Source organism: Oncorhynchus tshawytscha, linkage group LG11, assembly GCF_018296145.1.
Source record: "Oncorhynchus tshawytscha isolate Ot180627B linkage group LG11, Otsh_v2.0, whole genome shotgun sequence".
NCBI lineage: Eukaryota > Metazoa > Chordata > Actinopteri > Salmoniformes > Salmonidae > Oncorhynchus > Oncorhynchus tshawytscha.
This window is the reverse complement of record NC_056439.1, coordinates 531,500-557,921: the sequence shown is the minus strand read 5'-3', so window position 1 is coordinate 557,921 and position 26,422 is coordinate 531,500. Positions and strand designations below refer to the sequence as shown.

Genomic DNA, 26,422 nt, shown 5'->3' with positions numbered 1-26,422 from the left:
TTACAAAATAACACTTTCAATATTTGGAAGACTCTCAGTCCTCTACACAATATTGTGCTGCTGATGCCAGGTGCCATAGCAGTCTCTTTCTGCTGTAAAGCAGAGGGTCACCAAGTATGTGGTGCATATGATGAGGGACTTCATTTTGCAAAGAACACAGCAATGCCTCCATGCTGTGCCCTTTTGGCCCTGAGGCACATCCATGCCTGCAGAAATACATTTGGGCAGATGAACACCACTTGTGGCAGGAGCAGAAGGGACAGAGGTAGATAGGCCAGAACGTGGTGCTGTAGCCATAAGCTCCTCGATGAGCAGCTTTCTGAAGGCTAGCTGTGAGATGGGGGGCTTTCCACAGCTCTTAGCCATTTCCTTGTGTAGGATGAATGCATTTACCACAGCAATGTCAATGAAATGATAGAAGGTCTTGTGCCATTTCATCATCTTATGGAGAACATAAGATATAATGGCCTATCAGCGCATCTGACAGGTCCACACCTCCCATGCTCTTGTTGTAGTCCTTTATTGCAGTTGGAATGGGGACATTTTTTTGCAGTCCATGCCCCAGTAGCGCTGAGACAACAGGTGTCCGGCTGGATGAACCAGCTTCAGTGGGGGATGGACACCTTGGCACTGGTGGCTCCCATTCGGAGTCTGTCACTGTGAAAGAAAACATAAGGTTTAATATATTATTATAGACCTGCTAGATCTACTGTCGATTTTATATTGACATTTCAGCTAGATCTACTGTCTCTATTATATTACAACAGACCAGCTGTATCTACTGTCTCCATTTCACTTTGGCCATTGTTGTGGGCCTGCCCTCCACTCAACAGCCTCAAATAGGCTATTTCATGTGGGGGTGGGCTGGAGCGGCAGACACGCGTATCTCGGACATGCTCCCTCTAATTCAAAACATGTGTATATATACACACAACATAGGCTATGGGTCATACACATACATACAAACAAACCCCCACCCACAATGTATAGCCAACGTGTACTTTACACATTTCATTACATTTTTATATATTGCTACTAAAATGTTAAATCACAAATAATATTTTATGTTATTAATTTCAAACAATGGCATTAGCATGAAGAACTTACCAGTTAAAAAAAATATTTAGCTATGTTAGCTAAATTAATCGTCCTCCAACAATCTGTCTCACTTTCCCGATCAATTTCTTCTAAAATTGTGTGTACATCTGTATATCTAGACTTAGATTTAGCTTTCCCTGACTTAGTCACCATACTGATTGATATATAAACAGCTGAAGATGCGCTTTACCAAAGAAGTGCTGTGCGTAACTCTTTACGCCGGAGTTTACTACATGGGTTGGTCTTCCAACACAACCATTACATATTGCCGTTTACCTCTGCTCATTGGCTATCTACCCAGCTAGATTTCAAGACAATCAGTGGTCATTGGGTTAAAATACAGTCACTCAACGAAACAGAGGTCATATCATTGGTGCACAATGATGTCATTACTTGTTGTCTTCAAATCGGTTTCTTTCAGTCAATACGTCCTGCGAAATGACCCATCACATTTGGTTGTGTTACAAACAAACCAGTTGATTGCAATGAAACTAAACATGACTGGAAAAGTCACGTTTAGTGTGTGTATTTACATCGACTGTCGTCAAATTGAATGAGACGGAATTCATGACACAAGCGGTTCACAAAATGTTTCATGTTCGGTTATAAAAATTGATTTTATCAAACAAAAGACCATTCATTGTGTGTCAATGAGCATTGAGATTGCAAACAGAGGAAGATCGTCAAAGGTAAACATTTTATTTTATTGCAAATTGTGATTTTGTTACGCCTGTGCTGGTTGTAATCCTTTTTTTATGGAGCTCTATCCTCAGATAATCGAATCATATTCTTTCGCAGTAAATCCTTTTTTACATCTGACAATGCCGTTGGATTAGCAAGATTCTAGGCTTTCGAAACATGTGAGACACTTGTATTTTCATGAATGTTTGACTATTTATGTAGCGATCACCGTATGTTGTCGAATTTAATCCTGCTAACGGGTTCGGTGCGCAGCGAGGTTAACAGTTTTGGAAACTTCAGAGTTTTCTATCCAAATCGACTAATTTTATGCATATACTATCTTCTGGGCCTGAGTAGAAGGCAGTTTAATTTGGGCACGCTTTTCATCCAAAATTCCAAATGCTGCCCCCTATCCTAGAGAAGTGAAGGAGCCTTTTGTACCTAGACTTGGTGATCCGTTACCGCTTGCAGAGAGAACAGTCTATGACTTGGGTGACTGGAGCCTTTGAATTTTTTTGGGGCCTTCCTCTGACACCACCTAGTATATAGAGTTGAAGTCGGAAGTTTACATACACTTAGGTTGGAGTCATTAACTTCTTACGTCGAGCCATCCGGGATCGTGAATACAGCCTCAAGCTCATTACCATAACGCAATGTTAACTATTCATGAAAATCGCAAATGAAATGAAATTAATATGCTAGCTCTCAAGCTTAGCCTTTTGTTAACAACACTGTCATCTCAGATTTTCAAAATATGCTTCTCAACCATAGCAAAACAAGCATTTGTGTAACAGCTAGCGCAGCTAGCGTAGCTTTTAGCGTTAGCATCAGCAGGCAACATTTTCACAAAAACCAGAAAATCATTCAAATAAAATCATTTACCTTTGAAGAACTTCAGATGTTTTCAATGAGGAGACTCTCAGTTAGATAGCAAATGCTCAGTTTTTCCTGAAAGATTATTTGTTTAGGAGAAATCGCTCTGTTTGGTGCGTCACGTTTAGCTACGAAAAAAAACTGTATCCAGGAGTGTAATTATCCCCGCAGCTCATTAGCATAACAACGTTAACTATTCATGAAAATCACAAATGAAATGAAATTAATATGCTAGCTCTCAAGCTTAGCCTTTTGTTAACAACACGGTCATCTTAGATTTTCAAAATATGCTTCTCAACCATAGCAAAACAAGCATTTGTGTAACAGCTAGCGCAGCTAGCGTAGCATTTAGCGTTAGCATCAGCAGGCAACATTTTCACAAAAACCAGAATCATTCAAATAAAATCATTACCTTTGAAGAACTTCAGATGTTTTGAATGAGGAGACTCTCAGTTAGATAGCAAATGCTCAGTTTTTCCTGAAAGATTTGTTTAGGAGAAATTGCTCCGTTTGGTGCGTCACGTTTGGCTACAAAAAAAAAACGAAAATTCAGTCTTCAAAACGCCAAACTTTTTTCCAAATTAACTCCATAATATCGACTGAAACATGGTAAACGTTGTTTAGAATCAATCCTCAAGGTGTTTTTCACATATCTCTTCATGATATGTCGTTCGTTGAAAGCCTCCTCTCTCCTCTCAATCACTGGATGACTGCGTGCAGCTTGTAGATTACGCACCAATTTAGACATAGGACACCGGGCGGACCCCTGGTAAATGTAGTCTCTTATGGCCAATCTTCCAATGATATGCCTACAAATACGTCACAATGCTGCAGACACCTTGGAGAAACGATAGAAAGGGCAGGCTCATTCCCGGCGCATTCACAGCCATATAAGGAGACAATGGAAAACAGAGCTTTAAAAATTCTGCCCATTTCCTGGTTGAAGTTTCATCTTGGTTTCGCCTGTAGCATGAGTTCTGTGGCACTCACAGATAATATCTTTGCAGTTTTGGAAACCTTAGAGTGTTTTCTTTCCAAAGCTGCCAATTATATGCAGAGTCGAGCATCTTTTCGTGACAAAATATTGCGCTTAATACGGGCACGTTTTTTAATCCATAAATTAAAAGAGCGCCCCCTATATCCAAGAAGTTAACTCATTTTTCAACCACTCCACAAATTTCTTGTTAACAAACTATAGTTTGTTTCGGCAAGTCAGTTAGGACATTTACTTTGTGCATGACACAAGTAATGTTTCCAACAATTGTTTACAGACAGATTAATTCACTGCATCACAATTCCAGTGGGTCAGAAGTTTACATACAGTAAGTTGACTGTGTTATTAAACAGCTTGGAAAATTCCAGAAATTATGTCATGGCTTTAGAAGATAGGCTAAATGACATGATTTGAGACAATTGGATGTTTACCTGTGGATGTATTTCATGGCCTAACTTCAAACTCAGTGCCATCTTTGCTTGACATCATGGGAAAATCGAAAGAAAATTCACCTAACTTATTGTGGGAAGCTTGTGGAAGGCTACCCGACACATTAGACCCAAGTTAAACAATTTAAAGGCAATGCTACCAAATACTAATTGAGTGTATGTAAACTTCTGACCCACTGAGAATGTGATGAAAGAAATAAAAGCTGAAATAAATCATTCTCAACTATTATTCTGACTTTTCACATTAAAATAAAGTGGTGATCCTAACTGACCTAAGACAGGGAATTTTTACTGTCAGGAATTGTGTAACTGCGTTTAAATATATTTGGCTAAGGTGTATGTAAATTTCCGACTTCAACTGTTGGTCCTGAATAGCAGGAAGCTTGGCCACTGATCTACTGGACCATACGCACTACCCTCTGTAGCGCCTTATGGACGGATGCTGAGCAGTTGCCATACCAGGCGGCGATGCAACTAGTCAGGATGCACTTGATGGTGCAGCTGTTGAACTTTTTGAGGATCTGGTGACCCATACCAAATATTTTCAGTCTCCTGAGGGGGAAAAGGTGTTGTACCCTCTTCTCGACTGTCTTGGTGTGTTTGGACTAGGGTTGCAAAGTGTCGGAAACTTGCCGGAAAATGTTCCATTGGAAGTTAAGCCCTGAAATTTTGCTTAAATGCTATGCTATTGAGGCCACTACATGCTTTCGGGTAAGTTTTGATTACGATACTGGGTGGGGTGAATATATTTTCTATTACATGTTTTTTTTTTAAACTAGTAAATAGTAGCCTACAGCAGTGTTTTAGATCATTTCATACTTGTTAACCATTTCTTCTAGTAAGTTTTTGCTACCATGTGGGTTTTAGCTTGCTTGAGCCTGCTAACTGAGGAGTGTTAATTCACCTGTGTCCATACATGTTACATTTTAAAACATTTATCTTACAAAGGAGTTGTTTAATCTAACTGCTTAACTATTTATCTGTATGTGGAATTGCGTTTATTTTTTTACTCATTTTTTTTCTAATCTTTACAGGAAAATGCCACGGGCACTATCTGATGTGTGGAGACATTTCACTGCAGCTAATGTAGAAGGAAAAACTGTGTACATTTGCAAATACTGTGCCAAATCATATGTGAAGAATGCAACAAAGAAAGTTTCCTCACCGCTCACGAAATGCAACCTCTGACAAAAGTCCATCTACTTCTATTCGAGGTGAAAATGGTGAATCAGACACCTTATCGATGGCAACAGCTCATGGTCCTCCTGGAATCAGACATGTTTTTGACTCAATGGAGGAACGTAGTCAGAGAAATGGTGATGAATGTCTTGCTCGAGCTGTGTAAATCAACTGGTTTACCTCTGATGCTCACAGGCAATGTGTATTGGAAGAGATTTCTGAATGTTCTTCGCCCAGCATACACCCCTCCAACCAGACATGCTTTATCTACTCATTTGCTGGATGCAGAGTTCAGGTGAAGGTCAAGCAAATCATAGAGAAAGCAGACCATATTGCAATCATCTCTGATGGGTGGTCGAATGTTCGTGGGCAAGGAATAATTAGCTACGTCATGTCCACCCCTCAACCAGTATTCTACAAGAGCACAGACACAAGGGACAACACACACCGGTATCTACATTGCAGATGAGTTGAAGGTATTACCACAGAAGGTAAATACCACAGAAGGTATTTGCACTGGTGACAGACAGTGCTGAAAACATGAAGGCGGCTTGGTCTAAAGTGGAAGAGTCCTACCCTCACATCACACCCATTGGCTGTGCTGCTCATGCATTGAATCTGCTCCTCAAGGACATCATGGCACTGAAAACAATGGACACACTCTACAAGAGAGCCAAGGAAATGGTTAGGTATGTGAAGGGTCATCAAGTTATAGCAGCAATCTACCTCACCAAGCAAAGTGAGAAGAATAAGAGCACCACATTGAAGCTGCCCAGCAACACTCGTTGGGGTGGTGTTGTCGTCATGTTTGACAGTCTCCTGGAGGAGAAGGAGTCTCTCCAAGAAATGGCCGTATCAGTCTGTTGATATGGACAGCCCCATCAGGATCCTCCTGTATGATGTATTTTGGGAGAAAGTGGTAAGCAGCCTGAAACTCCTGAAACCTATAGCAGCTGCCATTGCACGGATTGAGAGAGACCATGCCATCCTGTCTGATGTTCAGACTGCTTTCAGATACAAGAGAATACATCTGTATTGCCCTGCCCACTTCATTGTTGCTCCAAGCAGAGGTAACTGCAGTTCTGAAATGCATCAAAAAGCGTGAAGACTTCTGCCTGAAGCCCAAACACGCTGCAGCGTACATGTTGGACCTCAAGTATGCTGGCAAGAGCATCCTGTCTGGTACAGAGATCAACAAGGCCTATGGTGTCATTTCTACCATGTCTCTCCACCTTGGCCTGGATGAGGACAAGGTTCTTGGCAGTCTGGCGAAGTACACTTTCAAGCAAGGGCTTTGGGATGGAGACGAAATTTGGCAGTCATGCCAACATATCTCATCAACCACCTGGTGGAAGGGACTTTATGGATCTGTGGCTCTTTCCCCTGTTGCCTCCATTCTCCAAATCCCACCAACATCAGCCACCTCAGAACGCAACTGGTCCTTATTTGGGAACACACACACCAAAGCACGCAACAGGCTGACCAATACAAGGGTTGAAATTGGTGGCCATCTGGGCAAATTTGAGACTTTTTGAGCTGGACATTGAGGTCGTTCCAGGGAGAAAGACATGTAAGCCTGAAAGAAAGACGTACAAAGCTTTAGTTTCTAGACTATCATTTTACAGATGTATGTTAAATATTTTTGAGAGATGCGATGGATCTTTGGGATCATTCAATATTCCCTTTTTGATCAGTGAAATCATCCCATGTGAAGAGTCAACTTATTTACTTAAAGTTCAATTTGTAACAAATGTTTTTCTTCTATTGGAAGGATTTAATAATTTGCAATTATGTCTACTTATAAGGTAAAAAGTTTGTTTCTGTCTTTACCATATGATATGGTAAATATATTCAATGCAAAAAAACATCTACATTTAAATGGTATTAATATTAATTTGCATATATTTCCATAAATTCATATGGAAAGTTTCCAACTTTTGAATATTCCCCAAAATGTGCAACCCTAGTTTGAACCATGATAGTTTTTGTGATGTGGACACCAAGGAACTTGAAACTCATGAACCCGCTACCGCCCCGTCCAATGTGAATGGGTGCGTGTTCGGTCCTCCTTTTCCTGTAGTCCACGATCATCTCCTTTGTCTTGCAAAGGGGGGAGAGGTTGTTGTCCTGGCACCACACTGCCAGGTCTCTGACCTCCTCCCTAAAGATACAGGCATCCTCCTTCTTAGTTGCAAGAGAGGAAGGAAACCGCTCAGGGATTTCACAATGAGGCTGATGGGGACTTTTTAAAACAGAGTTTAATGGTTGTGATAGGAGAAAAACTGAGGATTGTAGTTACTCCGCAATGCTAACCTAATTGAGAGTGAAAAGGAAGCCTGTACAGAATAAAAATATTCCAAAACATGCTTTCTGTTTTCAACAAGGCACTCACTAAATTAATACTGCAATAACTTTTTGTCCTGAATAAAGTGTTATGTTTGGGGCAAATACAACATTGAGTACCACACTCCATATTTCAAGCATAGTGTTGGTTGCATCATGTTATGGGTATTCGTGTAATTTTTAATGACAGGAGATTTTCAGGATAAAAAATAACAACGTAATGGGGCTAAGCACAGGCAAAATTCTAGAGGAAAACCTGGTTGTCTACTTTCTACTAGACACTGGTGAATTAATCTCCCATTCAGCTGGACAATAACCTAAAATGCAAGACCAAGTCTACACTGTAATTGCTTACCAAGAAGACAGTGAATGTTCCTGGGAGGCCAAGTTAGTTTTGACTTAAATCTACTTTAAAATCTATGGCAAGACCTAAAAATGGTTGTCTAGCAATGATCAACAACCAATTTGACACAGCTTGAAGAGTTTTTTTGAAAATAATAATGGGTCAAATGTTGTACAATCCAGGTGTGGAAAGCTCTTACACTTACCCAGAAAGACTCAAAGCTGTAATCATTGCCAAAGGTGCTTATACAAAATATTTGCTCAGGGGTGTGAATACATATGTAAATTAAGTACTTCATTTTCAATATTTGCACAAATTTAAGAAAATATATTTTTCACTTTTGTCATTATGTGGTATTGTGTGTAGATGAGTGGATTTTTTTAAAATTAATTTTGAATTCAGGCTGCAACACTACAAAATGTGGAATAAGTCAAGGGCTAAGAATACTTTCTGAAGGCACTAATTGAGAAGACTAGGCCACCAGGCTTATTGGCACTTTGTGTGTGTGCGCGTGCACACAAGTGTGTTTATTTTCCTCCACTCTCACTTCCCTACAATTCCTCCCAGATGCAAACAAATGTAAACAACAAAAATGTGTCACAATACTGATGTATACACGGTCATTTAGAACGCAAAAACCAGCCCATTGTTATGTGGCAGAGCGTAATATAGTGCGTAGTAAGACATTCCAGTGGCTTGGGGGAAATTGCTGCTGTAACACAGTAGGCTGTCATTAGACTAGCCTTGTTCTATCTATGGGAACACATACACAGCAGACTCACAGCCTACGGGCCATTGGCTTTCATTATTTTAGATTATTAAAGTTTATGTCCACTGGGTTCACGGAAACCCTCTGTCCTGTGGGCCAAAACAGTCAGAGTAATGTTATGGAGGGAGTGAAGGCCTGGAGCTGGGCCGCTGCTTTATTTGGTGGTGCTGCTGCTATGGCTTATGCCGTTAAGAAAACGAGAGACTGGCTGGCTCTGTTGTGTAGCGGGATGGAGACATTTTAGTAGTGGTTTGGTGGAGTGGGATAGGAGGAGGGAGGGTTGCTGTGGTCATGGAGGGGTGGGCCGTGGTAGTGGGGTTTTCTTGACGGATCACTGGAGAGGAGACGCAGACACAAAAAATACAAAATCCCATTTGGATTGGTTAGTCCAGAGTCTTGTCTCCAGCAGCAGTGTAAGCAAACTGTTATGCTGTCTGTCTTGACTACTGTAAACCACATAGACAGCCGTACAGTTCTCTACTCCTGTCTTCTCATTGTCCATCAGGGTGTCTTTGCTCTGTTAGTCACCGTCTGCTCCATGAGGTTCTTCGGCTACCCGTAGAGTCCTAGTTGTGTCTTGAATCTACAGTGAACTGTTGCGCTCCACCACTGTCAGATACATTATGCTTGGAAAAGTTAGCGTTCCATGTGAAACAGTGCTGACCTCATGCAGTTCAGTTGTGCCCATAGTTTCTCACATCTGCTGTGTTATGAACGGTTGCACTCCTGAATGCTGCACCACTGGTGTTAACAGAGTAGCATGTCAATAGCCCACTGCTCATAGTTTCAGAGAACTGCTTCAGGAGTAGGAAGTGGGGTGGTTGCTGTTCTTTCCAAGAACACAGTGGTGTTTATCCCATTAAGGAACTGAAACCCCCTGCAGGTTCTCAGCTGTGGTGTGCAGAGTTTAACAGGAGAGACGCATCATGACACAATTCTCAGGAACGCATACACACACTGACAGATGCGCGTATCCCAGTCAGACTGGCGCATCCCAGTCAGGGACTCTCACGCGCATCCCAGTCAGGAACTCTCACGCGCATCCCAGTCAGGAACTCTCACGCGCATCCCAGTCAGGAACTCTCACGCGCATCCCAGTCAGGAACTCTCACGCGCATCCCAGTCAGGAACTCTCACGCGCATCCCAGTCAGGAACTCTCACGCGCATCCCAGTCAGGAACTCTCACGCGCATCCCAGTCAGGAACTCTCACGCGCATCCCAGTCAGGAACTCTCACGCGCATCCCAGTCAGGAACTCTCACACCACAGACAGACAGAGAATTTGATTTGTCACATGCTTTGTAATTAACAGGTGTAGACTAACAGTGAAATGCTTATTTATGGGTCCTTTCCCACAATTGATAACCTAACTCGTTGCACACGTCATAGCACTTAGTCACACCCCCATGTGTACAAGCCTCCTGGGCCTGAGTAGGCACAAGTCAACCCCCGTCCTCTGTAAAAAAAATTAAAAGGGCCAAAAAACATCTAGAGAACTATTTGAGAAATTGCTGACATTGTTTTGGGGCTGCTTGCGTTAAACCTGACTTGGGAAATGGTTCACATTTCTCCTCCTGCTGCTGCCTCTGTTGCCTCGCGGCTCTAATCACAGACACTATGCACGAGCTCACAGACGATCGAAAGTGAAGCAGGTGTCGGTATCAGTGTGATAATCTGGGCCAGTGAGCAGGGTTCCTTGGGACTGGAGGAGAGGGGGAGGTGTCTCTCTCCTTGCTGTCTGAACAACGTGCCTCAACAGGCCTCAACAGGCCCAACACCTTTTAACGCTTCTTAGAGGAGAAACACACAGGAACGTCATGTGACTGGAGTCACTATAGAAAGGGCAGGATTATGATCCTCAAAGGGATGTACCTGCACTTGTAGGAGGAGACAGGTGTGGTATAACTTGATTTAAAATAAACTGCTTCTTACTCACTTGTTGAAGTGTTCACATTTGCAAGTAGTGTGTGAGAGCTTTTAGCCCCCATAAGGACTGTTTGATTATAGAAGGTCAAGTATTGCAGTCGTGTTGGTCGCTATATATTTTTTTTTTAACCAAATCATTTGTAAATACTCATTTTACACTGAGTGTACAAAACACCTGCTCTTTCCATGACATAGACTGACCAGGTAAATCCAGGTGAAAGCTATGATCCCTTATTGATGTCACTTGTTAAAGCCACTTCAGTCAGTGTAGATGAAGGGGAGGAGACAAATTAATAAGGGATGTTTAAGCCTTGAGACAATTGAGACATGGATTGTGTTTGTGTGCCATTCAGAGGGTGAAAGGGCAAGACAAAAAACATGTAAGTGCCTGTCAACGGGGTATGGTAGTAGGTGCCAGGCAGAACATGTGCCAAGAACTACAACGCTGCTGGGTTTTTCCACGCTCAATAGTTTGTCAAGAATGGTCCACCACACAAAGGACCTCCAGCCATCTTGACACAACTGTGGGAAACACTGGAGTCAACATGGGCCAGCATCTCTGTGGAACGCTTTCGACACCTTGTAGTCTAAGCTGCGATGAATTGAGGCTGTTCTGAGGGCAAGAAGGGGTGCAACTCAATATTAGGAAGGTGTTAATGTTTTGTACACTGTGTACTCCAATGGTTTGGTGAGGAAACACTAACGTGATGTCCCTTGCGACATCAAGCACATCCACAAACCACATGCCTGTGACTGTCTGTTGAGTCCGTTCCATTTCCTTTATCTTTAAATATAGTCAGTGCGACTTCAGGCACATTTCCTTTCCCTCAGTCATAGAGCAGAGGAATTGGATTATGGTTGAATCAACGCAGCCTGGGGCAGTAAATGTGATTTAGTCTGGGTTAGCTCTGCTCTCTGATTGGATTAGAGACGGTCTGTGTCGTCTGCTGGTCACTGTCTTCAGACACTCAGGATGGGACCCAGGAGAGAGAGGGAGAGAGAGAGGGAGAGTGTGTGTGTGTGTGTGTGTATACCGGCCAGGGATTCCCCATTGGATGCATACACACTTATGTAGACACATGCATTCACTATGGCTGCCACAGTAATCGTATGAATGTGTAACTGACAATTATGGGCATTAAACGTGTGTGTATATTTTTTGTCATCGTCTCAATATATTCATTTTAGGAAGAGGGGGATTTGAACTTGAACCATTTTCCATTTTTCCGTGAAGAGGGTAAGGTTTGTAATTATTTTACGAGCAGAACCACATGGTCGGAAGTGAAATCTTTAAGAAAGTATGTCATAGCTCAATTTTGAAGATTCATTAGAAGCTCACATTTTTTACAAATAAAAAATGACCATGACTGTCATTTGCATGAGAATTAATCGTTACCCAAAATCCCGTAATCGTCACAGCCCTAGCATTCACACTCAAGCACGCAAACCCACATGACACAGGCATGCACGCACACACACACACACACACACACACACCCTCAGTGGGCAGTGAGAAGGTCTAGTCATGTGTCTGGCTGGCTTCTCCACCACCCACAGCCTGCTGCTGTAGTGTGGAAGCTCTACTGATTAGTGCTGTCTCTCTCTGGTTCCATCAGCTTCATCAACTGTGGTTGTGTCTGTCAGAAGTTAACCTGTCCTTCATGGGTAGTGGTGAAGCCCTGACTTATTAGGCATATGATCATCTTTTGACCATCTGTTAGTAGGATCATGAACTTTGCATGACGACGTATGACGACAGGTTGGATCGGACTCAACAGGTTGTCAGCAGGCCTTTTGGGCCAGACATAAGGAGAACTAAGGTCCTGCCTCCATTTGGCCACAGCCTGGCGAGGGGCGGACGGTGAGGGTGTTTTCTGTCCTGCCTCGCCGCTGTACCACTGGCCTAGCTAGTGTAGGCCCCTCTCCTCTCGGTGGAAACAGCCTGTCGTAGCTGAGCAGGGAATAGGAGGTGGAGGGGAGGTGGCCTCTGTTATTTTCAGTCCATTGTGTCTACTTCCTGTGGGCCAGTGGTTATTAGAGCAGGGTGTTAGGCTTGACGGAGGTGGGGAGGAAAGGAACCAGACTTGGTCGGCTCAACGCTGGCTGGCTGGCAAGCAGCTTGGATGACTAGCTACCACGCTCCTGTCTTCTCTTCCCTATACCCGTCTCCACTCCGAATCGGCACCACCAGGTAAAACATTGCCCCCTGATTTCGTTGGCATACTAGTGGTAGCCATGTTTTCCTCGTTGTTATGCAGTTTTTTTAAAAACTTGTTGATGGGGAAATGTTCGAACCACACGTCTGGCGGGTAACACCTACCCTCACTCGGCGCCTATGGTGCCTCTTTATTTCAAGTCAGACGTTGTAGTTCGTCTGTCCGCAGCTTGTTTGTTTATCTGTTGCGTGTTGACAGTGTTTGACGCCGCTGCTAAAAACCCAGTAACACGGGGGACAGGAAGTGGGCGGTGGAAGTGTGCCATCCGCCCTCACTCTTATGTAAGGTGAAGCCTCCTCCAGGGCGGACGTTGTAGGCGACGTGTATTATTTGAAGACGAGGAGAGGAAGCTGGGCAGTACCTGTGGTAATAACACCAGGTAATAACACTCTCAATAAGAGCCTTTCTGTCTGGTAGCATTGGGATAAACAGTAGACCTTTCTCAGGGGAGCTAAATCTCATTTAGGTTTACTTGCATGTCCATGTCAATGGGGGTATTGAGTTTGTAACCTGCACTATACAGTATATTATCTAACCTGTGTAATCAGTGTGTGAATCCTTTCCGTCCGTATTGCATTGAGACAACCAAATGCCACATTTGTGGAGTTGTGGGGGCCCAAGGGGACATTGATTGGATGGATGGATGCATGAACAGACAGGACATCCCCAGTTCCCCCTCACACTCAGGACAGGGCCCCTCTCCTAAAGGATTCCCTCCTCCCATGGTACCAAGCCCAACAGAGAGAGGGGGGGGGGGTCTATAGTTAGCCCTGACCAATGGACCCCCTGCCGCATGACAATTGAGGCAAAACAGGAAGTCTTTTTGCCGTGTGTGTGTGTCGGGAACAGATGACCAGGAAGATTTTAAAAAAGATGAGAAAAATGCCAACAAAGTGGAAACTTCCAGCAGCAAGGGATGGTTTTTCCTTGTGTGTTTGTCTCTCTCCTCTCTCGCTCTCGTGTTTTTCTCTTCTAAAAGACCCTGTTTCCTGGTAAACATTGAGAGAGAGGGGGAGGAGGGGGGGGGTTTATTTGGTTTGGCGTTCGAGCAATGGATTGGTACCTACTGTTCAGTCGGTGGTTGTGTTTGTGTGTTCAGTCGCTGTGTGAGAGCTGTTACTTAACCACGCTCTCTCAGCCATGAACGATGGGAAATCAACCGACACGTTAATGTTTAAGCCCACTCACTCATAGTTAATGCTTTACCCGCCTTAGGCCTCTGCAGCCTAACCTGGGCTGACTGGAGCTGTACATACTGGGGGATGTGGTGGGGAGGATTTCTCCACTCTGGCAACCATCAACCCTGTCTGTCGCTGGGGGTTTCGGGTTGCAGGTGGTGGAGAAAACTGAACCAGTTGAAGAGGGAGATGAAAACGGTCCTCGGTTTCTAAAACCAGGCCATTCCCACGGGAACACTGTTACTGTTCAGTGCTATTGATCTCCCACCCTCCCTTGTTCTCTCGCCCCCCCTCCCTCTCATTCTCGCTCTCCCCCTCTTTCTTTCTCTGCCTTTCCTAATGAATGATTGTGGCCTGGCCCCTGACTGAGAGCTCCCCTTGTCTCTGCCTTAAGAGTCAGTAACAGTCAGTCACACAGTACTAACCTAGCCTAGCCGTCACAGCAGCAGTAGTACGGCGTTGGGTGACAGTATGACAGAGGGACAGCAGCAGAGATGGGACATTGGGAAAGTAGGATCTGGTGGACAGGGGAACTGCCTCTAACTGTGCCTCTTCGGATAACACATCCCAGCTGACCAACACTCCCACAGACCGGTAAGAACTAAAGTACCTCCGTTATCTCAACTGGGAAGAAGCAGAAGGTGTTGTTCCAGTACTGCACACTTGTGGTCCCAAGACTACAGGAAAGCCTTTGAAGAAGTGTGTGTACTGTTTGGCTGGATAGCAGGGCTATCCAACATGGATTTGTGTTCTTTGGACTGTCAGTGTAGAGGGCGGTTGGGGGATTTGAGGTCTGACGGTGACGGCGTCTCGCTGGGTGTGAATTTCACAGCTGCACATCAAAGAGCGGGACTGTGGGACGGCGGAGAGGGAGGGAGGGAGGGAGGGAGGCTTGTTTTGTTCATCATGGTAGATCAATACAGTGATCACATCCAGCCAGCCAGTGCAGCTCAGGGTCTGATGCATACAGCTACAGCACCATACTGGAAGGCTATGTGGATGGGATGCTCTCTATGCATCCTCACTTAGGATATATCCTCTCAACAGGACATGGAATTGTAAGGTGAGGATGCTTCTCTTGCCATTGTTTGTGTGTGTAGGGCTTTTTGGCAGAATACTGTACCTTGGCTGTTGGGTCACTTCATTGTTAGCGTCATATGAAAACAAGCTGAGAGAAGTGGAGCTCCTGTTTTCAGTTTTTATTTTTATTATTTTTATTCTGCTCTCGCAACGTTGCAGAAATCATCATTAGTCAGTCTTAGTCTCAGCAAAGCAAACGTTTTATGAACTCTGCGTCGGGGGGTTTGGGTCGCCATATTCTCCAGTCTGTCTCCTCCGTTGTTATTGCGGCCTCATGTGTATGAAGACTTATGCTGATTCCATGCCTTTTCCTGTTGCTGTTAGCAGTGCTGGCCTTTCCCTTACAGAGAGGAGGAGAGAGAGGATCGTCGATGTTACACGGCAGATGTAGGTCCCTGCCAGTGTATTTCCAGGGGGAGGAAATTGTTTAAGGTCACAGTATATGATGATGACATTAGGTGGACTGGCCACTGTTTTTCCTTTTGATTTTGGCCCTTATTCAGAAGAGCCCATCCAGAGTCAAATCTTGTCTCCTGGCTATTTGTACATCTCTGTTGTGTTACTGACTAGTGTAGGAAGAAATGGAGCACAGAGAGAGGAGTTGGATGTGATCTTAGTTCTGTAGTCCTATTCCACAGCAGGATGAGCTCTCTCTCTCTCCCTCACCACAGAGAGAAAATAAACAACCAGAAATACGTTTATCAAAGTTAACTGGCTAACTCATTGATCTTGCTTGGTAGTATACCCCTCGGGTGTTAGCCTACACCTGGCATGGTTGTTGTTTACAAGGTTGCTGTAATAGGTCATGGGTGCTCCTCAGCCCATTCCTCCTCCTACGTATCTTTCCTTACCAGTTTGACTTTATTTTTCTCTCCTTTTTCCCTCTTTTTTTCCCTCTCTATTTTGCTTAAACACACACAGGAATTGAGGGGGATTCTCCATGATTCATATTAGCCAAGGGCTGTGTAATGGAAGTGTGTGGCCTCCTCAGCCCTGTCTCCATCAAGCCTGCTGCTGGCTCACATATCAGCTCAGGTGCTGGGGATAGGAATTAGGGACTGACTCTCTGTAGAGTGGTTGTGTTAGGGCTACGGGGCAATCAGTATATGGTCCTATGGTGGTTTTCCTGGAGACAGCGTTACTTAATGACCTCAGACTGGATGTGGTAGTCCGTCCGTCCGTCCCCCCCCCCATTTGTGGTTTTCAAATACGGTTTTCTTTTCTCCTGCTTGTGATGCGGAAGAGTAGTTTTTTTATTGGGAGCTAAATTAGTTTGAACTGAAGTTTTGTAACTGACCTAATGTCAAGTTAATCACGATGGGTTGGCCGAATATATTTATTTTCCCTGTTTCATGGTAATGCCTCAAATTAGCCAGTTAAACAGAGCAATTTATGCAGTGATGGAAAGAAAGTGAGAAGGTATAAAAAGCAAGCACCTTAGTCAGTATGCACAGAGCTGCAGTCTAGACTGTCATGCGTGACCTCTCCCTGGGTGCTCGGCAACGTCACTCGCTGTGTGCCTTTAAAAAAAATATAAAAAAATGTTTTAAGGGCCACTCGTATTCTATTTGGACAAAAATCCCCTTCCCCCACCGTATGTGTTCTAAATGAGCACGTAGACTTTGCCCATAGAATATCCTGTTAAAGGCAGGAAAAGTCTTGGTATCAACCACTCTCTTACCCAGCCCCCTGTTTCAATCAATTATCAACAAAGTGTCTGTTTGGTTTTAAATATGAACTCTTTGTTCAGTTCATGCTAGTCCATTTCATACCAGTCAGTCGACACTAGTGGACTTGAGAGGACCACAGTCCGCCCCAGTAACTCCCCTCAGTAATAGTTTTGGTGACGTAACGTTACTAGAGTGCCTCTGACAATTGGCTATGAAATGACCTGCTGTAAACAAGCAAAACAGAGCAGTGAATTTAACAGGTGTTTTCAATAATTAACATTCAGGATAATGTGTCTCCAAGTCTTTACTGTGTTGTAATGTCAACAAATTGCACATCCTGCTTTCACTGGACATCTTCATTGTTTTAGAAAAATATCAGAAATAAACAGCGCAATGAGGAAGTGTCAATTTTCAGTTGGCAACGGAGCTGATAAAGAGGTAACGAGGTGATGCTCTAGCAGGGGCCGTGTGTGTGTGTGTGTGTGTGTGTGTGTGTGTGTGAGCGAGTGACATGAACAGTGAGGAGGGAGAGACGAGCAACCAACCAATCAGACATGTTCTATAGTAGACTAATAGTATAGCGTGAGTCCTACAGTTACAAACAACTCCATTTAGAATATAAACGTAGCAGCCTACTGTTATACTTGGTCATTGTAGCCTAACCTTCTCTCCTTTTAATTTATAATTCCAATATATCTCCTAATTTTATCTCCTAATTTTTGCCCCACATGGAGGCTCTGACTGTACCCTATTGCCACCACTTTTGTGAAAAGCAAAGAGCTGCAGCATAAATAAGTCTCACGGTCTCTCTCTTTGTCATGGGAAACATATATGTTTACATTGTCAAAGTAAGTGAAATAGGTAAGAAATTAACAATAAACATTACTCAAGTTTCAAATGTCATATTATGGGTATATACAGTGTTGTAACAATGTGCAAATACGCTGAACAAAAATATAAACAACATGTAAAGTGTTGGTCTCATGTTACTTGACTGAAAAAAAAGACAAGATAATACATTCACCAAACACCAAGCTCTGGTGGACATTCCTGCAGTCATCATGCCAATTGCACGTTCCCTCAAAACTTGGGACATCTGTGGCATTACGTCGTGTGACACAACTGCACATTTTAGTGGCCTTTTATTGTCCCCAGCACAAGGTGCACCTGTGTTATGATCATGCTGTTTAATCAGCTTCTTGATATGCCACACCTGTCATGTGGATGGATAATCTTGGCAAATGAGAAATGCTCCCTAACAGTGATATAAACAAGTATTTTAGAGAAATAAGCTCTTTGTGCTTATTCAAAATTTCTGAGATCTTTTATTTCAGCTCATGAAACATGGGACCAGCACTTTACATGTTTGGTTTATATTTTTGTTCAGTGTAAGAGGGGACTGTGCTCTGTTAATGGGGAGTGTTTGGCGACCAGGCCCGGGAGGAAACTGACCACGCAGACCGTGCCGTCTCTTTTATTGACCGTGCAGGAACAGGACCATAAACTGCACAGGAAGGAAGACTTCGCTGGCTCAGGATTCAGGAGATTGGTTGAAGTCTGAAGATGTGACACTGTCTGGAAAAATAATTAAATCCTGCTTCTTTGTCTGCAAGGAATGTGGCTGTCTTACTGAGAAGCAAAAGTCTTTCTTTCAGTTTAGGTGTTTTAGTCACTGGTAGTGCTGAGATGTTTTTTGTGGTTGTGATGAGGCCTGTGAAGGTTAATGAAATGACCATACTCACTAACAAAAATTTAAAGGGGGGGGCGTTGCATAGGCAGACCAAATTCTTCTTGTTTGCCACAACATCTTGCTTGTTTCAGCAAGGAGCAACAAAGTTATATATCATGTTCAGAGGTGATATTTCTGTGGAAATGGCCTGACCCGTGTGAATGCCCGGCCGTCCCCTCTTCAGTCAGTTGTTCGCTACGCGATTATACAGTAATTGTGGCAGCCCGAGCAACCAAGCACAGGATTAAACTAACCGAGCACGGGAAGTAAGACTTAGCTGGCCCAGGATTCAGGAAGTAGGATAAAGTCTCAAGAAGTGACACTGTGCATATTTACATGCACATTAATATTTCGATATCAAACTGATTATGGCATTAGTCACGTAAACACTTATCTGCTTGTCTTAATTGGGTTAAGGTCCTAAACAATGTAACACCTAGTTCTGAGCAATCTTTTGAATGATTGGGATATGTAAACAGCTTTTTCAGCGTTCCAGTTGTCTATTTGTTCTGTGTATGTGCCAGCAGCGGTAGCGCAAACCTCATATGAAGTGTGTTCGGAAGAACTGAACGGATTCACACTTGGTCAATTTCAGCCAATTTTTGCCAACTCTGCATGTGCCAGCACATTGATGGCTTAATTTGTTGTGCGGTGTGAGCACTCCATTTTGAGAGGTGGCTTGAGTTCGGTTCGCTTGAATTACGAGGTCCGGTTCCCTTTTTTGGGGGGGAAATGTGAACAGAGCTCCCCAGGTTCGTGATTGTTCCCACACCACAGCAACACTGTTTACCCTACCATAACCTCTCACTTTGGTACCACAACAAAGAGAACGTGTGGGTTTGCAGAAAAATGCCAAGTTTTTAGTTCAAGATTATTTGTTGGCCATATGTGATCTATAGTATAGGCTTAGAGCTTCATAAGCTGTTTATTGATTTTGAGGGGTTTGAATAGTGTGAGAAGATAACATATTTGGTGTAAGTCATAACAGGGTACCAAATCTATCTCTAGTTGTCACATACAAACGTTATGTCTGAACTGCGAATCCGAATATTCTTTGCAAAAATAACATGGTCACTGTAGTAGAATGTTGTTTTTTTTATTTTTATTTTTTTATTTTTTTTATTAAATATTTTTTTATATATATTTACTATAGTCCCATGAGGTAGCCTGATGTCCACAACAGGATTATTAGGGATATTTTTCTGCTTGCAAAGCATGTAAACATGTCTTACTGAAAAGGGAAGGGGATACCTAGTCAGTTGCACAACTGAATGCGTTCAACCGAAATGTCTAACGCAACCCTTCTGAATCGCCCGGGGAGCAGTTGATATTGAGGGTTAACTGCCTTGCTCAAGAGCAGAGCGGCAGATTCCTACCAGCAATATTTTGGTTACTGGCCGGAAGCAAGGTTTTTGTCTTTCAGTTTGTCTTTTAGTTACTGTTAGTGCTGAGGGTAATTTTGAAAATGTTGTGGTTCTGATAAGTTGTGCGTGTGAAACGATGACCATATCCTCGTTCTCAAAGAGGAGGAAAAGAGTGCCAATATTAGAGGAAGACTCATGACTGCTGAAGTCCCTTATCCATCAATGTCAGTGAAATAAAACATGATCAACTTTTTTAGTGGAATGGGAACGTGTGTGTGTTTGCTTTTCAGAGATGCTCTTGGGTAATCGTTTCACTATCTTTCCAAATATATGTGTGTATTGGGGTGCATTTTAATTTTTTTAACACACACACACTCCACCCCTGCCTGTCTGGCCCTCCCCCTCTGATTTAGTGGTGGGTTGGTGGCTGCTGCTTTCTGCTGTGTGCTGCTGGCAGTTAAGGAGGTCTGGGACCACCTGATTACACTACACAGGAAGTCAGAGGGAGAGGTCACACTGCAGCCCCGCGCAACACACTGCACATCTCCATAAAAACAGGAGGAGAGCAGACAACAACACTCACAATTTAACCAGACGCTCAAGGAGACTCAAAACCCTGCGCGCAGCACTCGTAAGGTACAGTAAAGGGAACGCTCGGTCTCCTGTGTTTGTTTGGACAGTGTGTCAGCCAGGGGAGGTAATATCAAATACCTAGAGATTGTGTGTGTGTGTGTGTGTGCGTGCAAGGGGATTAAAGCTGCCAAGAGGGTTGGTGGGAGAGGCCAGGTGAGATGACTGAAACTCACCTGTGGAGTGCGTGTGTGTGTTAGTGGAGCAGCATGGGCTGAAACTCTCACTCATCTGTGGTGGAAGGCGTTTGGGGTGGAAGAACGGGGTCACAGAGGGGTCGAGGTGTTTTGCGGTCTCCTTTTTGGCTTGATCTCTCTCAACGTAACAGGAGCTTCTGTTCTGCTCCTGCTGTCTCGTTGACTTTGGGCGACATGTGAGAGGCTGGCGTAAGGAGGACCAGGCAGCCATACACTTTTTACTGAACAAATAGATCCAGATGTTTGTTCTATTCAGTTTTGGAGGGAGTACTATTAAATCCACTCATGCTTGTTGAGGTGTTAGCTCAGTATTTTATTACTGATTGAAAACCAATGGCTTTACAATAGCTGTGAACTGAAACACTTGCCACCTTTTTGTTTAACTATTTTATTTGGGCTTCCTATGTCCGTTTATGACATGAACTGTACCAGTGGTTTAGATGGGTTTTGAATTCCCCTAACGACTGTGCCAGGTTGGACAGAGCCAGATGCTGACAGTGCTATCACAGAGACCATTTTCTCTCTGTTCGGTCTCTCTCCCGCTCACTGACGGGAAAACTGCCATTGCTCCTCAGTCTCAAACTGCCATTGCTCCTCCAGCTCCCAGCCCTCATTTCCTGTCCCTGCGTGGCTCTTTCCCTCTTTCCTTCTCTCTCTTATTCTCTGGCTCTGTGTGTGTGTCTGCAGGGGCGGCTGGCCCGCACCCTGTACCTCTGTCTCTCTTCTCTCTCCCTGGGGTTCCTGTCTGGCCAGGGAGGATTGTTAGGACACATACCGACTCCCACTGATTAGAACAGAAACAAGGGAGGCCTTTTCTCACTTCAGAGGAACCTTGAATGAACTCACATTGTGGCAGTTGGGTGGTTTGTCAATGGCCTTTCGACACACTGACAGTTACCTTCTCTAGTAGAAAACTGTGATAACACTGTTCTATGTATCAGCACCAGTATCATCACTCTATTGTTTTGTTTCCCCAAACCTCTAGAGGTGCCATACTCATGTCTTTGTGTGCACAATTTGCCGTTTAAAAGCAGATCCAGGACCTGTTATGTTGTTGCTAGTGATTAAAGTGACAGTTGCTGGCAGGCAAAGCTGATCCCAGGTCACATGTTGATGGCAGTGAATAACAGGAGAAGGGACTGACCACTGACCACCAGTCTCCAGGCAACTGGACCTCAGGCCTGCCTGCCTGCAGATGGAAGTCCCCCTTCCCTCTAGCGGAGGAGGGGGATGACGCCTGGACAGACACTCAGCCAAAGGGCATACACACTGCTTGAGCGTCAACTGGCCTTCGCTGACCGCCATATTATCTCTTGTGGCCTATGAGGATGTAAAAATAGCTGTTTAGCAGCAAGAATCTTAGCATGCCCAGAAAACAAAGACTGATTTATGCAAGCTGCTGGGCTAAGCATAGAGAGGCTTTTGTGCCCCCAACCTCCCTCTCTCTCCAGACCTCATCACCAAGGCAGCGAGCGCCAAAACCTCTGACGCTCTCTAATACTCTACTTTAAGAACGGGCATTGTTTGGGACGGCCTTGGGGTCCTTGCTGATTGGCTTGGCGTACCACAACGGTGTACGTGATTGCATTTGTTTATAAGCCCTGACGTTGGACTGCGGCGTCATTCAGAATGTGTGGTTGGTTTCAGGACATTTTTGAGTAGGCAGAGAGCTATTTCACAATTTAAAATAATAATAAATAAATGTTTATCCTTATCTGGTGGTGGGGGTTGATTCTCACTAGTGCTTTCACGTCTAGTTCCTCTAATACTATTTCCAGCAGGTCTGTGTTTTTATTGGCTTCTCCCAAGTCATTACTGGAAAGCTTGACTTGTATACCTGTTACAACACTGAGCTTTTAAAGAGGACAGCATTATGATGAATGCCAGAGCCAATAGTATTGCAACTGAATGCGTCTCGCATCTGTCATGAACAGGAAAGGTTCCAGAATGGCTCCTCCCACTGTTTTTCCCTTTTCCCAGCACTGTTGCACAAACACAGTCCTGCGGCCTGCCTGCCTGCATGAGCAGATCTATAAGAAAAACAACAAATGCTCCACCACCCGGAATGCCCCGTAGATTCTAGGCTACATATTCTCTGAAACGCACTTGATTAGAACACATGCTTGCTGGGAAAACAAGATCACAACGAGGGTTATTCTGTTGAAATGACCTGCATTTGCACGGCACCGTCTTTGTTTGTGGGACCTTTCAAAGCACAGTTCATGCGTTCACAGTCTGGAAAAGCAAAGCGTAATCAAAGGCAAACCAACCAACGTGTGAGAGATGACTGCAACGTATCGCTGTGTGGTTTCTAATAAGAAGGGCCAATGACGCGCGTACACCGTGGACGTGGTCTGTGGGTTTTCCTCATCTTGTTCTATCCTGGTGCTCGAGCGGAACCTGACTTGAGAACAAACAGACCTGTTTGTTCAAGGTAGAGGGAGCAATATGGAGAGCGGGAGGGAGAGAGGAACAAGTTGGTAGTTTGGTTTACAGGCAGAGCTGAGTGGAGGTTGTTGTCGAATGGGGGGTGGCAGCTGAACGCTTGGTTCTCGGGTTACCGCACCTGACTCGTCAACTAGCTCCCTGCTCCTTTCTCCCTGGCTGCCGCAAGTCTCCACTCAATTCACCACAACGCATGAACAGAGGCTGCTACTGTTAGTCAGGGCTAGATATGTAGTCGAAGTTAGAAGTTTACATTGGAATCATTAACTCATTTTTTAACCACTCCACAAATTTCTTGTTAACAAAATATAGTTTTGGCAAGTCAGTTAGGACATCTACTTTGTGCATGACATGATATAATTCACTATCACAATTACAGTGGGTTAGAAGTTTACATACACTAAGTTGACTGTGCCTTTAAACAGCTTGGAACATTCCAGAAAATGATGTTATGGCTTTAGAAGCTCCTAATAGGCTAAATGACATAATTTGAGGCCATTGGGAGGTGTACCTGTGGATGTATTTCAAGGCCTACCTTCATACTCAGTGCCTCTTTGCTTGACATCATGGGAAAATCAAAAGAAATCAGCTAATAACTTCAATTTTTTTTTGTGAACCTCCAAGTCTGGTTCATCCTTGGAAGCAATTTCCAAACACCTGAAGGTACCACGTTCATCTGTACAAACAATAGTACGCAAGTATAAACACCATGGGACCACGTAGCTGTCATACCGCTCAGGAAGGAGATGTGTTCTGTCTCCTAGAGATGAACGTACTTTGGTGCAAAAAGTGCAAATCAACCCCAGAACAACAGCAAAGGACCTTGTGAAGATGCTGGAGGAAACTGGTACTAAAGTATCTATATCCACAGTAAAACGAGTCCTATATCGACATAACCTGAAAGGCTGCTCAGCAAGGAAGAAGCCTCTGCTCCAAAACAGCCATAAAAAAAAAAGACTGGTTTGCAACTGCACATGGTTACAAAGATCGTACTTTTTGGAGAAATTCCCTCTGGTCTGATGAAACAAAAATAGAACTGTTTGGCCATAATGACCATTGTTATGTTTGGAGGAAAAAGGGGGAGGCTTGCAAGCCGAAGAACACCATCCAAACCGTGAAGAACTGGAGTGGCAGGATCATGTTGTGGGGATGCTGTGCTGCAGGAGGGACTGGTGCACTTCACAAAATAGATGGCTTCAATATATCCACATAATTTTCCTGACTCGTGATGCAACATCTCAAGACATCAGTCAGGAAGTTAAAGCTTGGTCTTCCAAATGGACAATGACCCCAAGCATACTTCCAAAGTTGTTGCAAAATGGCTTAAGGACAACAAATTCAAGCTATTGGAGTGGCCATCACAAAGCCCTGACTTCAATACTATAGAGAACTTGTGGGCATTACTGAAAAAAACGTGTGCAAGCAAGGAGGACTAAAAACCTACACCAGCTCTGTCAGGAGGAATGGGCCAAAATTCACCCAACTTATTGTGGGAAGCTTGTGGAAGGCTACCTGACACGTTTGACCCAAGTTAAACAATTTAAAGGCAATGCTACCAAATTCTAATTGAGTGTATGTAAACTTCTGACCAACTGGGAATGTGATGAAAGAAATAAAAGCTGAAATCAATCATTATCTCTACTATTATTCTGACATTTTTACATTCTTAATAAAGTGGTGATCCTAACTGACCTAAGACGGGGAATTTTTACTAGGATTAAATGTCAGGAATTGTGAAACTGAGTTTAAATGTATTTGGCTAAGGTGTATGCAAACTTCTGACTTCAACTGTACCTCTCTGGGTTGGGTCTCTGCCTGGTGTTTTCCCCTTGGACGACTGACTGCTCATTGTTTCTTTATGGCTTAGGTTAGGCTATGTAGTCCATATGAGAGGGTTTGGTCGTACTTCACCTCCAAGTGACCTAGTCTGGAAGAAAAGCAGCCATTGGCCGGCCTGAAAATATGTAACCCCGTTTTTTTGTTAGTGTCACCAAGCCATCTTGTTATTTGTTATGGCATCATCGATACCCTGACCTCTTCTCCCCCCTCCACTCCTTTCCTCTCCCTCTCTCCTCCTCCATGCTCACTCCTGCCTCCTCTCTGGTTCTGTCCTGTCTCTCTCGGGTTCTTTCTCTCTCTCTCTCTCTCTCGCTCGCTCGCTCTCTGTCGCTCTCTCTCTCGGCTTGGAGAGAAGCTGTTTTCAGAGGAACAAACGGAGAGGCTGTTCCCAGCCGGGGATGAGTCAGTGCAGCTGGAGCTGCAGGTCACTCCCCCGGCGCCCTCTCTCCATCCCACCTCCCGCCAAGATTGCTTTTGCTGGGCCCAGCGCTAAATGCTAACGCACCCAAAGCCACAGAGAGCTATGCTAGGCTTATACTGCTAACAACCACACCAGAGTCACTGAGGGAGCTAGGCTATTATAATGCTAAAAACATGTGCAAAGTGAGTTGTGCCAATGCTATGCTACAAATGCGTAAACGCTGTTAGCCCCATGCTTTTGCTAATACCAAACATAGAAAAACAGAATAAATCTATCCACAGGTCTGACTTTAAGCGGAGTTCTATGCTAATGCTAATCGGAGTAAGGGATAGTTCCAGAGTAATACTGACAACTGACTCAGTCATGGGAGCAAAAGGGTTCAGGACACGATCATCCAGACGTTTCCTTTCATAAATCAACAGACTTTAATACGCTACTCTTTTGTCAGTCTCTCCCTTTGAAACTCTTAAGAGAAAAGATGGTTTACAATTGTATCATTATTTTCTGGTCTTGACCTGAATAATCTGACCTCACCTCACCCCTTACTAAGCACACACAATGTCTGAAAGAAGAAAGGGGGACTGAGAGAAAGGGATATTTCATGAGGCACCTGCTGTCTTGAGTGTAGGAGAGAGACTGTAAAAACTGAACTTTAAATGGATGGAGAAGCTAACATATGCTCTTGTTTTGAACCAGAGAAACAGATGGAGAGGGAGAGAACACTGGACCAGAGGGGTAATGGTTGACTCTCCACCACGACACTTGCTTAACCCATTAGCCCGGCCGCTCAGACATAATAGCCTCAGAGCTAACCACTGGGCGTGTGCATTTAGACCTCATGCAGATACCACCTCCCGGAGTATCGTCTAGGAAGATGCAGTATGACCTATTCTAGCCCTTGGAGCACAGGGAAGTGGGAAGGAAGGGAATCCCAATCCATCTGGTAATGAGTAGATGGGGAAATGAGGAAAGTGGCTTTTGATGTGGTTGAGGTTGGT

At 44.0% G+C, this 26,422-nt stretch overlaps 1 protein-coding gene across 11 annotated transcripts in view; it reads left to right on the top strand.

The window, feature by feature from the left end:
* Window positions 1–26,422, top strand: part of LOC112236864 (GRB2-associated-binding protein 1) — a 68,162-nt gene that overhangs the window by 16,660 nt on the left and 25,080 nt on the right. The window contains exon 1 of one of the 11 annotated variants that reach the window (XM_042329636.1): window positions 12,732–12,846. The exons of 8 other annotated variants lie outside the window; for them this stretch is intronic. The gene's annotated coding sequence lies outside the window, so the exon portion shown is untranslated. Of the gene's footprint in view, window positions 1–12,731; window positions 12,847–20,371; window positions 20,529–22,736; window positions 23,154–26,422 lie in introns of those variants that run through there. 2 more of the 11 variants (XM_042329634.1, XM_042329637.1) reach the window with 2 other exon arrangements.